The sequence below is a fragment of the Sciurus carolinensis genome, chromosome 12, assembly GCF_902686445.1.
Source record: "Sciurus carolinensis chromosome 12, mSciCar1.2, whole genome shotgun sequence".
Taxonomy (NCBI): domain Eukaryota; kingdom Metazoa; phylum Chordata; class Mammalia; order Rodentia; family Sciuridae; genus Sciurus; species Sciurus carolinensis.
In genome coordinates this window covers 33,029,888-33,044,233 of record NC_062224.1, presented here as the reverse complement: position 1 = coordinate 33,044,233, position 14,346 = coordinate 33,029,888, and the positions used below count along the sequence as shown (strand labels likewise).

General features: G+C 39.4%; 2 pseudogenes; one reads left to right on the top strand and one right to left on the bottom strand.

Moving 5' to 3' along the window:
* Positions 1-14,346, bottom strand: part of LOC124961765 (LIM homeobox transcription factor 1-alpha-like) — a 268,694-nt pseudogene that overhangs the window by 116,098 nt on the left and 138,250 nt on the right.
* LOC124961205 (melanoma inhibitory activity protein 2-like) overlaps positions 3,340-14,346 on the top strand; it is a 32,965-nt pseudogene continuing 21,958 nt past the window's right edge.

Below are 14,346 nucleotides of genomic sequence, written 5' to 3'. Positions count from 1 at the left end.
TCTCAAAATAGGTCAATAAAAGAGTTAGGGATATAGATCAGTGGTTGAACACTTGCCTAGTATATGTGATTCCTAGTACCACACACACACATAAAAAGAAAAATCAAGCCTAAGTTAAACATAGAATAAATATTAAAGAAGGAGGATGTTAAGGCTATTGTTCAAAGACTCAAACAGACATAGTAACTTGGATGCTGGAGATACTGGTCAACGAAGACTCCCAGAATTCTGAACTGAATCACTTTGGATGTGTGGTAGGTCTAGTCTTCTATATGGTAACAGAATAGGAAACAGATCGGGAGAGGAAACGCCATGTGAATCCATGGTAGCAAATACTCTACAAATACTTATGAGATATATGATGAATAAAGGACAGAATATTTTTCTTTTTAAACAAAAAACCCATTAGGTGAAGCTAGATTAAAATAATAATAATGAAACTTGAAGCATTATTTCTGAATGAGAAATAAAATCTTATCACAATTACTTGGGAAAAATCATTTGCTAGGATTTGTTTCCTCATCCAAAATATAATAAATTTTTGTACTTTTTATGATTGTGATATCCTATGATTTAAAGAACTATAATTTCCCAATTCTTCTATTATCCTTCTATTATCCTGGTCTCTTCCCTTAATATCTGATTTTTCACTGTGATGCCACCTCTCTTTTTCTTGTTTTAACTCCTTTTTTTCATACTTCATATTAGACACATCTAATTATATGTGTGTGTGTGTGTGTGGGTGTGTGTGTGTGTGTGTGTATAGTTCCTAGGCAAGAGGAAAATAAGCAAAATATTCCATGCTGCTATTCACAAACTTGACACTTCCCCAAATTTGGGGCCAAAGCATAGGATACATAAATAATTTGGAATTACCATCAGTTACTAGAAAATATTTTTAAAAAATTAAAGAAGCTACTCTTTGCAGTGAAATTTTATCATCTTTCTGTTGTATTGCAAAAAGGGTTAAAACTATCAGAAGAACAATTTAAGATCTGAAGTTTAAACATGCAAGTGTAAATATCCAATGGTTCTCACCAAGTTTTATTGCAGAAGAGACTCTGGGAAGCCACTGGGAAACTTAAAATGCATCCTTATCAATAACATGTTTCCTTCATGTACTGAAGAGAATAACATCTGCTAAGAATAAAAGGTAGGAAGTTTTCCCCAGAGTGAGGTTACTATGATGTTCAAATAAAAGGTAGGAAGTTTTCCCCAGAGTGAGGTTACTATGATGTTCAAATACAAAGTCTGGATTGGAAAACTCATTACTATACAAGGAATAATTCCCAAGTACTTATTGAAATGCTATTTTTCCTGATTTGTCATGAAATAAAAATTCCCAATGTGGAATATGTTAATATGCAACATACTAAGCATTTAATGAATTATATTTTGATGTTAATCATGTAAAACCGTGGATTAAGTCCATGAATCAAAGTTAATTGGAAAAAAATTTTAAACTCTAATAAGTAGAAGATCAGAAATGGAACAAGGGGAGGGAAGAAAGTAGGGAAAAGTAAAGTACTGGGGACCAATTGGTAGAAAATTTTATTCCATACTTGTATAATTATGTCAAAATGAACCCTAAAATTATTTAAGGTGACCATGATGAATGAATTTTAAAGACCAAAAACTCAAGGGGGAAATTATTTACAGTAGCCATAGTATTTTTAGATGCTCAGTAGGAATAAAGTGGATTAATCCTACAGATGTCTACTGGCCCAGGCCAAAACCATGTTGGTCATGACCACTGATCTCCCCAGTTTATCAGAGTTGTAAATGAGCACCAAGACTTTCTGAACAATGAACCATGATGACCAAGCACACAAGAATAATCCTGTGTAATTGAATGCAGGAAAGTTATCAGATGAATATTTATTATAGAGTTGATAATAATAATTATATAAGTACCAAATACTTTGGAAAAAAAAGTTTCTTTGAATTCTAACAAGTCTTTGAGATAAGTGTTATATTTACCTCCATTTGTACAAACATGAGGTCAAGTACATTGCCCAGAGACACATGGCCAATAAGTAGTAGGGAGGACTTAGAACCATATTTGCCTAAGACCAATGAGCATACTTTCATTACTTTCCTGTAGGCATATGTTATAAGGAGTTGTGTAATAGTTCTTTAGTGGGATTTTTCCCTTGTCAAATAGAGAAAAATTTTGTGACAGTCAGGAAAGTTAGGAGAAAGTACCAATTTAAGTACTTTCAACTCTGAGACTGTTTTTCCCCCAATGTCCCTTAATCCCACCAATCCATGAATTATTCACATAATAACAACTCCCCTTTTCCAAGAGGAAGAAGTTATATCAGTCATTTTACCCTAGGTGTGAATTAATTTATCCAGATTGCTTTCCTAATAATGAACTCTAATGTATTATGTGAATAAAAGACTTGATGATTCGAGGAGAAATTGCAGATGATTTTGAAACAAAGACCCTTCAGAATGGGTAGATTTTGGTGAATGTTTTCCAGTCATCAATCAAAATGTCATAATGTTTTTTGGGTTCTTGAGAGTATGAAAGAAGAATTTGGATGAGTCAGGACAGGGATACAGAAGGCATTGGGAGGCCCTTGGAGACATGTACTCCTCTCTCCTGCTCTTGCTGACCCTGAAGATTGCTGATATCAGAATCTTTCTTGTGATGAGGGGGGGTATTTGGAATAAGAAGTAGTCAGGACATCAGTCCTTGGATTTCAGTATTCACCAGACATATTCATTGCTTTCTTAAAAAGTGGAGATTTTTGAACTCTCTCCTAATCAGGAACTGATTTAGCAAGTAGCCTGAGAAACTTGGATTTCATCATTCTCACAGGGGATTCTAATACAGATGGTCTGAGCACTAAAGTTTTGAAAACCTTTGGTGGGAATCTCTAACCCTGGGTTAGTAGGCAAGTCTAACCCTCAACTCAGGAAATTCTCCAGTGACTTTCCTGAGGGTGTGCACTCCCTGGCTGAGCAACTGATAGTGACTGAATGAAAGAAGCCCTTCTTCTCTTTGAGAACTCTCCTTAATCTAAGCAATCAAACCTCTGTAAGGTCTAAAATGTTCTGTCTCAGGGACAAGCTGCCCTACTCCTCTGTAACTCTTTTCTGGCCTCTGGTGTCCTGCCTTGTATGGTCCTGGTTTGGAAGCAAGGTGATGAGGTAAGAGCAGCCAACAACAGAACCAATGGCAGCATGGTGGTCATTGGAAAAACACTGGATTTCCAGATCTGAGACTGGAACAGTCACAGGCCAGCTAGGATGGCCGACCACCCTCCTTACACAGAAACCCACATTGTGTAGAGCCATGGCCAGTCCCCTATGCTGCTGGAGGAATGCGCCATGGTGTCTCAGGTCAGTGGAAGAATCCTATGGGTATGTTTCCTTTGCCTGTCAATATTATTCCTTTTTTCTTTAGTGGAAAACCTCTTTGTGGTTTGGTTTTTTTGCCTCATTTCCTAGAGCTCCAGGAGGCTGAATGCAGGCAGCCTCACCTGGCCTGAGAAGTAGCTCCTCTATGCCTTACTTTTGTCAAAGAGTATTATGCTAAGACTTGGTCTTAGCTTTTTTTTTTTTTTTTTTTTTTTTTTTTTTTTTTAATTTCCACTGAAGCTATAACTAGGATGTGGGCTTCCTAAGACTAGAGAAATGAAATCTTAAAACAGCCCCTTGGGAGGATAAGGATGAAGAAGTGTTAGAAAAAAGAGTTCCAAGAGGATGGGGCTGTCCTGCTGGTCAGAGACCCTATCGCCTGCCTCACCCATTGGTTTCCCAGTTTTATTTGCTGAGAGAGACCTCAGTGCATGCTTACTGAATTCAGTTTGGAAGTGGAAAGTGTGTTTTCTTACATGAGGCCTCTGGGGTAGAGTTCAGGCTGTTTTGCTCTCAGCTTGGGCTCTGGAATGAAATAGGGCCTGTTACAGACAAAGCTCTGTTTGAACTGAAATGAGTCACAAGAGGTGTCCGGGAGGAAACGAGTGAGTGCCAGGACTGGAGGAGCATGGCCCTTAGTAGAGGGTAGGCTGCATGAGTGATTGACCTGAATACTCCCATTTTTGGTTTTAAAAAAAGGCATAAAATATTGAAGTTACATGATGTGTGTGTACATAGATAACAAATGGGGTCTGAAAGGAATTCTTTTTTTTTTTTTTTCTGCAGTCCCAGAGATCAGACCCATGACCATGAATGCTAGGTAAGTGCTCTAACCCTGAGCTACACCCCCAGCAATGAAAGTAAGTTTTAAGAGGAATTGTGAAAATAGTTTTAAGCACAGACACACTGTAGAATAAGTGTAGCATACCTTCTGGGTGGAAAGAGAACAGGGTTCAGCTGATCAAACACATCTTGATATTTGTCAGAACTCAGTCATCGCCCTGTCCATGATTTAATTTGATTCCAGGCAGTTTCCCTATCTAGCTACTTTTTGCAGATGCTGACTTTACATTGACATTAATTTGCAATTGCTTAATGTACTCTAACTGATGGGCTAGTTGTGAGGGTAAGGAGAAAAATGTTCCAGAAGCTTTCTAACTGGTAAGAAATCTCTTTGGAATGGAAACCTGTCCAAATCTGAATCATTAAGAATTGACAGTATAAAAGATGGTCCTTGGAAGGGAGTCCTCAAATTGCTTATGATATGGGTTTTCATGGGTGGAATGTGTCTCCACAAGCTTAGGAAGCATGTGCAAGAAATTCTGGGAAAAAAAAAAAGAAATCCTTCCCTCTGACTCTAAGGTTGTGAAATATTGCTTTTTCTTTTTTACTTTTTTCTCTTTTTTAAATACTGGGGATTGAATGCAGGGGGGTTTTACTACTGAGACAAAACCCCAACCCTTTTTGTTTCTCATTTTGATATAGGTATTCACTAAGATGCTTAGGGCCTCACTAAATTCCTGGGGCTGGCCTCAAACTTACAGTCCTCCTGCCTCATCCTCCCTGGTGACTGGGATCATAGGCATGTGCCACCATGCCTGGCATTATGAAGTCTTTTGAACACTATTGCTAAATGACCTGGAAACAACAGTATAGAGAAAGGATCTAGAGAGTGCAGTATTACTTAAGTCTGATATTTTTGTGGCATGGAAAATTTGGCACCTGGGTTTGTCTTAGGTAAACATGCAGGTCTGTGGAAAACCAATCAGAATGTGAGCCTGTCTCCATGCTGGTAATGCTCCCACAGAGGTGGTAAAACCCACAAGAAAGTCTGTGAGAAGAGTGATGAGCACTGAGCCCACAAGGATACCCAGTACAAGAGGGCAGAGAATCTCTGCCCAGGGAAATCAGAGTTGGGACAGGAAGCAGTGTGGCTTTAGTAGGCAGATTAAGCCAATTTTCCAGAAAAAGAATAAAACTCCTAAAAAGATTGTGTTGGGGTTGAGTGTGCTGAGCCCAGCCCAACTGTAGACCTAAGGGAATGCTGGTTCTTAAGAGATGCAAGCATTGTGATCCAGGAGCAGATAAGAGGAGATGGGGCTGAGAGATCATCTTGAGGGTGTGTTAAAAAGGAAAAAAAAAGGTTGAAAGTGACTTGCATACAGGACACAGGTGACCATCATCAAGTGGTCCCCTTCTGGGGAGCTCTAAGGCTCTGAGAGTTAAAGAAATCATCTGGGAGAATCAGATGTTGTCATGGAAACCATACGAACTATCTAAGAGCTATTATTTTGAGACATGTTTCTTGGAAAACTGTACCTCTAGGGTTAATATGATGGGACCTTTACTGATATTAATAGTCAGGGCTTTTCCTGTATTAACTCATAATCATAAATCTATGAAGATACTCTATTTTATCTCTTCTCATTTTAAGATGAGGAAGATCAGATGCACAGAGAATAACTTGACTTTAAGTCACATGACTTGAAAATGTTAGAATTAACATAGAATCTCGCTTTGGAGTGCATGCTCTTCAACCCCAACCTTTGTACCGCCCTCTGTGCCATCCATTAGTGGTCTAGGAAAATTATAAAATGTCATGTTTCACCCATAGTAAGCCACTCTTCATTGAGCTCAGCACAGCGCTTGGACTCAGAGCAACCACTGGGGCTCCAGGCGACTGCCTGAGGAGAAGCTGTGTGGCGAGCTGTTTGGACTCAGAGTGATCGCTACTAAACACCAGGGGACTGCCCGGAGGAAAAGGAGGAGCGAGGCGGATCACTTGGACTCAGAGGGACTACACCAGAGCTACAGGCGGTTGCCAGAGGAGGAGCTACGCGGCGAGCTGTTTAGACTAAGAGCGACCATTTCTGAACACCAGGGGGGCTGCCCAGAGTAAGAAGAGGAGCACAGCGGGTCGCTTGGTCTAGGAGTAACTACATCAGAGCTACAGGCGGTTGCCAGAGGAGGACCTGCGCAGCGAGCTGCTTAGACTCAGAGCGACCGCTTCTGAACACCGGGGGGTTGCCGGAGGAAGAGGAGGAGGAGAGCGGTGGGTCTCTTGGTCTAGGAGTGACTGAATCAGAGCTCTGGCTGGCTGCTCAGAGGAGGAGGCAAGTGGTGAGTTGTTTGAACTCAAAGCAACCACTCCTGAACACTGGTGGCCTGTCCAAAGGAGGAGCGCGGTGGGTTGCTTGGTCTCGGAGCGACCGCTCCTGAACACCCAGGGGGCTACCCAGAGGAGGAGGAGGAAAAGGGCGGGTCACTTGGACTTGGAGTGACTGCCTAGGGCTACAGGCGGTTGGTGGGAGGAGGAGACGTGAAGTGAGTTGCTTGGACTCCTAGTGACTGCGTTGGAACACCGGGTGGCTGTCCAGAGGAAGAGGTGTGTGGTGGGTCTCTGGGACTTGGAGTTATTGTATGGGGCCCCAGGTGGTGACTCAGAGGAGGGGCCGCATAGCCAGGCGATCAGGTGCAGAGCAGGGTCCCAGGACCGACATCTTGGTGGAAGAGCCACACAGAGACACACCTAGGGGCAGAGTGAAGTTTCCAGGACTGTGGGCAGATTCTCTGAGTAGAGGCAGCCTAAGGAGACCCCTCTGTGAAGGGGGAGGCTCCTGTCGCTCCCGCCAGCAAGAACGACCCGGAGACGTGATGGGTGGCAAACTTCCCTATTAACAGCTTTTTCTTCTTTTTATTTCTTCCTCCTCTGGGAAGTTATTGTCACTTATATAGGTTATACCAACTAATTAGAATATTCACGACATGTGGGGAAAAGATAGACGTATATGGGTATAACTTGAAGCACCTAAGAATCACGCAAGAATCATGCAGAGGCCTTGACCAATTACTGAGACTTCCTCAAGGTGAAGTTAGTTGTATACGTGTAGAATAGCAGTTTTTCAACTGCACTGGCAGCTTGCCAGGCGCCATCTTGGCCAGGCTCCACCTAGGGCCAGGGGTCCGGCCGAAACCCCGACAGTTCCCCCTTTTTTCTTTTAAAAGAAAAGCTCGGGACCAAGCCTGTCTTAGGCGGAGTGGTCAACCACCGTCCTTACCCGTCATCGGATAACTGCAGAGCATGCTACAGCTCCTGTCTTAGGTTGGTACGGCGTTACCTACTACCTTACCCGTCTGGTCAATGGTCCAGCCTCGCGAGCCACACTTGTGGGGAGCTGCCGGCCTCTAGGGCAGCCATGGCCTGATGGAAGATGATACGATCTCTCGCTTGACTCTGGCGCACACGCATGATAGTGCGTGAGAGGAAGATAACAGCAATGATCATAAGCATGCATAATGCTCCCATACCAGCCCACTGCTTAATAAAACTGAAAGAGGAGGATAACCAATTTAGCACTTCAGACATAGGAGCTACATCAACTCTAGTAGCATTAAGGCTAACAATTTGAGATCTAAGAATAACTGTAAGATTATCAAATTCATAAGACCAGTTGGAACGTAGCTGAACAGACAAGATTCTAGACAAATTTGCTGCATAGCTGAAGTTATGATAAGCTATGGGTGTAACACAAAGTCCTCTTAGGTGATAAATGCATCCTACGCTTAACAGTTCCTGCAAAATGTCCATTTGTTCTTGAAGTAAGTCCACTCGCTGGTTCATAAGGAGTATGCCTGCTGTTAGATGTTGGTTTAGGGTCTCTTTAGTCTGTAAGGCTGCAGCTATATTTTCGGCCAAGTGATTGACTGCTGTTGCTGTAGGTATGGCAGTTGCTAGTGCTGCTGTTGCAGAAACCACTATTGCAGTGACCATAGCCGCTGTGATGTCAAATTCTCTCCTGTTTCTTGATAGTAACACTGGCAATTTTGCATCTGTAACAGAGACTGGGACTGGTAGGAAGGTAGGAACACACATTAAGTCTGTCAGCAGGAACCTAGAAGCATTTTAGCACAAATCTAAAGTACAATTGAAAGAAGCAGTTGTTTTGTTACATAGTTGAACTGTTCCTCCTAAGAGACTAAAAAGAGGTAGTAAGTTAGTTTATTCCGTGGAAACACACAAACTGAGCCGCAGCTCCAGTAAAGCACCGAGTTACCCTTATTTCCCAGAGTTAAAAAACCCCAAACAAAGAGACAAAGAGAAAGTTTATCTTTAGGGGACCTGAAGGTCTCCTCTATTCCCCCTTTTTGTTTATAAAGAACATTTTTGAGGGTGAGATGTGTATGTTCAACAATACCTTGTTTTAGTGGGTTATAAGGTACATCTGTGGTTAGAGTTATTTTAATTTTAGTGAGGAATTGGTTCTTACCAATTTTAGTTTTTAAAGAAAAATATAGACTTTATAACGTAGTACAATCTTTAACAGTTGTTTAACCATAATTGTATAAACCCCTATTTTTAAGACAATTGTTCTAAAGAATAAAACTTAAGAGACACAAAGTTAAGAGTAAATTAGTGTTTCTAAGAAATCCTTGTCATTTTACCATGTCATTTTACCATATAGATTAAACTTTGGCTTATATCAGAACATTAGTATTTCACCTTAGGAAAAACCTTAAATAGCTTTAGCTGTTTTACATACATACAACCAACTTAGTTACACACAGATTTGTTGAAACTTGCCCTTTGTTACACACAGACTTTTTTATCCAGAAACATTTTCTTTTCTTTTTTATTAAATACATTTTTAAACCCAGAACCTTTTATTTTCTCTTCCCTATTTGTTGACCCCTTTTTGTTCACATTCTGAAACAACTCTTATGAAATTTCTGAATTTAGATAAATCACCCTATTTTAATAAGATTAAATATTTTGTTGTTTATAGTACTCTTAATTGAAACACAGTTGAAACTTTTGGGACCCTTTATATATAGAATTCCACTTGTTAGGATATAACTCTTAGTAACCTTGTTTTTAGTTTAGTGATGACACAAAGCAAGTTTAAACCCTTTTATTTACCAACCTATGAAAACACCAATAATGTTTAAGTATGATACCCCATGGAATTTGAGGAGTTAAGAGTACTTGATGTTATTTAACAATTAGCATTTTAACTTTGTAAATTAACCAGACGTCTCTACAAACACATTTGAGTAATCCCATACATGTTAACTCCAATTTATTTATTTTATAAAAACCAAGATATCAGACAAGTGTCCTGAACAGGATCTGCTGCCTCTTTCCTGTTGAAGAAAAGTCCTAGAAGCAATTGATATTAGACATTGTTTAACATTAACATTTCATTAGTTTGACCACCTGGAAACTTGCAAGTTATTTTTAAAAATATTTTACTTTTATTAGTTTACCCAATTTAAATTGAACCTTTTTAAATCATGTGAATAAAAGTATTTGGATCCATTTTTAAATTTTAATTTTAAGAGCTCTCAGTTTTGATGCAGATAAGACATAACACCAGACAGTACGACATACAAATAACACAAAATCAAAGGCCTTGTAATTTATAGGTAAATGTTCATTGCAATGAAACAGCTGTTCAAAAACTTCAATTGAATAAAAAATAGAACTGATCAAAAAGAGAAAAAAAATCATTAACCTAGGTATGCAGGATCAAAATTATGAGCTCAAAAATACAGCATTAAAGAAAAAACAAAACAAGAATCCTGAAGAATAAGTTAGTTTTTTGTAGCGGCCCAGGAGTTAAAACGGACACTTTTTTTTTTTTTTTTTTTTTTTTTTTTTTTTTTTTTTTTTTTTTTTTTTTTCTTTTCTTCTTATCTTTAGGTTACCCCCCTTTTCTCCTTGAGACGCTGTAGTTACATTCCAAAGTGGCAGGGGGAGGGAGGATCACCCAGGACTTTTTAACCCTTTTTTTGCCTGGTTGAGAAATCAGGTTAGGTTTGAATGCAGAAAATCAGAAAACATTATTTTTTACTACTTTTAAGGAATGGAGCTGCTGAGCTCTCTGCCTAGGGGGACCCTCCCCTAAACTGATTTTTCTCTTTGTGCTCTGTTTGTGGTTTTATTTGTACTTTCTCCCTTTTTTTTTTTTTTTTTTTTTTTTCCACTGCGCCACTGCATATTTTTGTAAGCTCAACTCTTTTGAGTAACTCTTTTTTTTTTTTTTTTGTAACGCCTTTTTTTTGTCTTCTAGCTGCTGCCCTCCAATTCCCTTAATGCCTGTTGACTAATTGAACCAGCTTGAGAACACTTTGTTTCTTTACTAATTTTATTTAACTCCATCTCTGAGAGTCCCTCTTCGCTCTCATCAGAATCTGACTGAGCGCTAACAGAGCCCTTTTGTGACTCTTCTTTTACCTTTTCTAACACTTCCTCTCCCTGCGCAACTGCCTTTTGTAAAGCCTCCCGAGGGGAACGCAAACAAGTTCTGACTAATGACCAAACTGCTAACGTCCCTGGGAGCGTTACCGGACAGCGCTTTAAATCTTCCCCCGGGTGTTCCCACTGTGGGATAGTTAACAATCCTTCTTCCAGAAACCAAGGTGAAATCTCCTCTACCTGCTTTAAAAATGCCCAAGCAGTTTGTCTTTAAGGAAGTGCCGTTAGCTTTAAGAATTTCTTTCAAGGGACCTTCCATTCTACATCTAGCAACCTCGTTCCCCATTTTTTGAGGAAACTTTCACCTCTCGTTCCTAGGAACTTTATCGCAATCACAATATTATCGTCTCTAGGAAACCTCCCTGTCCACTGACAGATCTGGGTGCACACTTTCACCGATCCGTTGCTCACCTCACTCACCTCTCCGCGGCACGTAAGATTCCCGGGGTTCAGCACCACTTGTCGCTCCCGCCAGCAAGAACGACCCGGAGACGTGATGGGTGGCAAACTTCCCTATTAACAGCTTTTTCTTCTTTTTATTTCTTCCTCCTCTGGGAAGTTATTGTCACTTATATAGGTTATACCAACTAATTAGAATATTCACGACATGTGGGGAAAAGATAGACGTATATGGGTATAACTTGAAGCACCTAAGAATCACGCAAGAATCATGCAGAGGCCTTGACCAATTACTGAGACTTCCTCAAGGTGAAGTTAGTTGTATACGTGTAGAATAGCAGTTTTTCAACTGCACTGGCAGCTTGCCAGGCGCCATCTTGGCCAGGCTCCACCTAGGGCCAGGGGTCCGGCCGAAACCCCGACAGGCTCCCAGGCCCAGGAGGTAGGTCCGGGTCCCTGGGAACACTGCAGAGGAAGGCAGTCCAGCCCAGGCAGTAGTTGTAGATTGAGGGGAACCTCCAAAAGGGGAACTGACCAGTGAGATCTCCTCACCAGGTGAGTCTTCCCTGCCGGGTGAGGTTTTCCCACGAGGACAGTAAAACCAGAGACACAGGCACAAACAGGCCTAGCCTCAGCCTGCAGCGTAGTTCCCCTTTGGATAACCAGTGGTCAACAAGTGGAGGAACCTCTGCCCACTATCAGGGAATATACCCCACCTGAGGTTCACCAACCCTAGAGAGGCAGCTTCCTTGAGGAGCACAACATTATCAACTTCCTCCAAGACTTCAGGCTACTGAAGGATAAGAGGGGATATACTAGCAATCTTCAGGGACATTATAAGTCAATAGAGGAAATCTGCAATATCTTAATGATCCACTGATTCCTGAACAATATGAGAAAACAAGGGAAGAAAATGCCCCAAACAAATCTAGATGTTACATCAATAAAATCCAATGACAGCATGGCAGAAGAAATGACAGAAAGGGAGTTCAGAATGTACATAATTAAAATGATCAGGGAAGCAAATGAGATGAAAGAGCAAATGCAGGCATTGAATGATCGCACCAATCGACAGTTAAAGAGCAAATACAGGAAGCAAGAGATCATTTCAATAAAGAGTTAGAGATACTGAAAAAAAACAAAACAGAAATTCTTGAAATAAAGGAAACAATAAACCAAATGAAGAACTCCATAGAAAGCAAAACCAATAGGATAGAACACCTGGAAGACAGAACTTCAGATATTGAAGACAAAGTATTTAACCTTGAAAACAAAGTTGAACAAACAGACAAGATGGTAAGAAATCATGAACAGAATCTCCAAGAACTATGGGATATCAGGAAAAGGCCAAATTTGAGAATTATTGGGATTGAGGAAGGCTTAGAGAAACAAACCAAAGGAATGAACAATGTATTCAATGAAATAATATCAAAAAATTTCCCAAATCTGAAGAATGAAATGGAAAATCAAGTTCAAGAGATTTATAGGACTCCAAATACACAAAATTACAGCAGACCCACACCAAGGCACATTATAATGAAAATACCTAACATACAAAATAAAGACAGAATTTTAAAGACTGTGAGAGAAAATTACATTCAGGGGGAAACCAATACGGATACCAGCAGATTTTTCAATTCAGACCCTAAAGCTAGAAGGGCCTGGGATAACATTTTTCAAGCTCTGAAAGAAAATGGATGCCAACCAAAAATCTTATACCCAGCAAAATTTACTTTCAAATTTGACAATGAAATAAAATCATTCCATGATAAAAAAAAAAAAAGCTAAAAGGATTTACAAAAAGAAAGCCAGCATTACAGAACATTCTCAGCAAAATATTCCATGAGGAAGAGATAAAAAACAAGGAAGCAAATCAGCAAAGGGAGGAATTATCCTAAAGGAATTGTCAAATAAAGGAGGAATCAAGTTGTGTGAAAAAATAAATAAATGAATAAAATCAAAAAAATGAACCAAATGACCGGGAATACAAATCATATGTCAATAATAACCCTGAATGTTAAGGGCCTGAATTCATCAATCAAAAGACATACACTGGCAGATTAGATTAAAAAGAAAGATCCAACAATATGTTGCCTGCAGGAGACTCACCTCATACAAAAACTTACCCATAGACTAAAGGTGATAGGATGGGGTAAAACATACCATGCACATGGACTCAGCATAAAAGCTGGACTATCCAACCTCACTTCAGATAATGTGGACTTCAAGCCAAAGTTAGTCAGAAGAGATAAAGAAGGATATTTCATACTGCTTAAGGGAACCATAAATCAGCAAGATATAACAATCATAAACATCTATGCCCCAAACAGTGGCTCATCCATGTAGGTCAAACAAATCCTTCTCAATTTTAGAAAACAGAGAGACAATAACACAATAATACTAGGTGATTTTAACACGCCTCTCTCACCACTGGACAGATCTTCCAAACAAAAATTGAGCAAAGAAACCATAGAGCTCAATAACACAATCAATAATTTAGACTTAACAGACATTTATAGAATATACCATCCAACCAAGAGTGAATACACTTTCTTCTCAGCAGCACAGGGATTCTTCTCTAAAATAGACCATATATTCAGCCACAAAGCTAAAGTTAGCAAATACAAGAAGATAGAGACACTACCTTGTATTCTATCAGATCATAATGGATTGAAGTTAGAAATAAATGAAAGAGTAAAAAACAGAAACTACTCCAACACCTTGAGATTGAACAATATGCTATCATATGATGAATGGATAACAGAAGATATTAGGAAGGAAATTAAAAATTTCTTAGGTAAATGAGAACAAGGAAACATCATATCAAAATCTCTGGGACACTATGAAAGCAGTACTTAGAGGAAAATTTATTTCATGGAGCGCATTTAATAAAAGAAGTAAAACTCAACAAATAAACAACCTAACACTACAGCTCAAAGCTGTAGAAAAAGAAGAACAGACCAACACCAAAAGTAGTAGAAGACAGGAAATAGTTAAAGTCAGAGCTGAACTCAATGAAATTGAAACAAAAGAAACAATACAAAAAATTGACAAATTAAATAGTTGGTTCTTTGAAAAAATAAATAAAATTGATAAACCTTTAGCCACACTAACAAAGAGAAGATGAGAGAAAATCCAAATCACTAAAATTCGGAATGAACAAGGAAATATCACAACAGACACGACTGAAATACAAAACATAATTAGAAGCTATTTCGAAAATCTATACTCCAACAAATTAGAAAATTTCAAAGACATCAACAGGTTTCTAGAGACATATGAATTGCCTAAAGTGAACGAGGAGGACATACACAATTTAAATA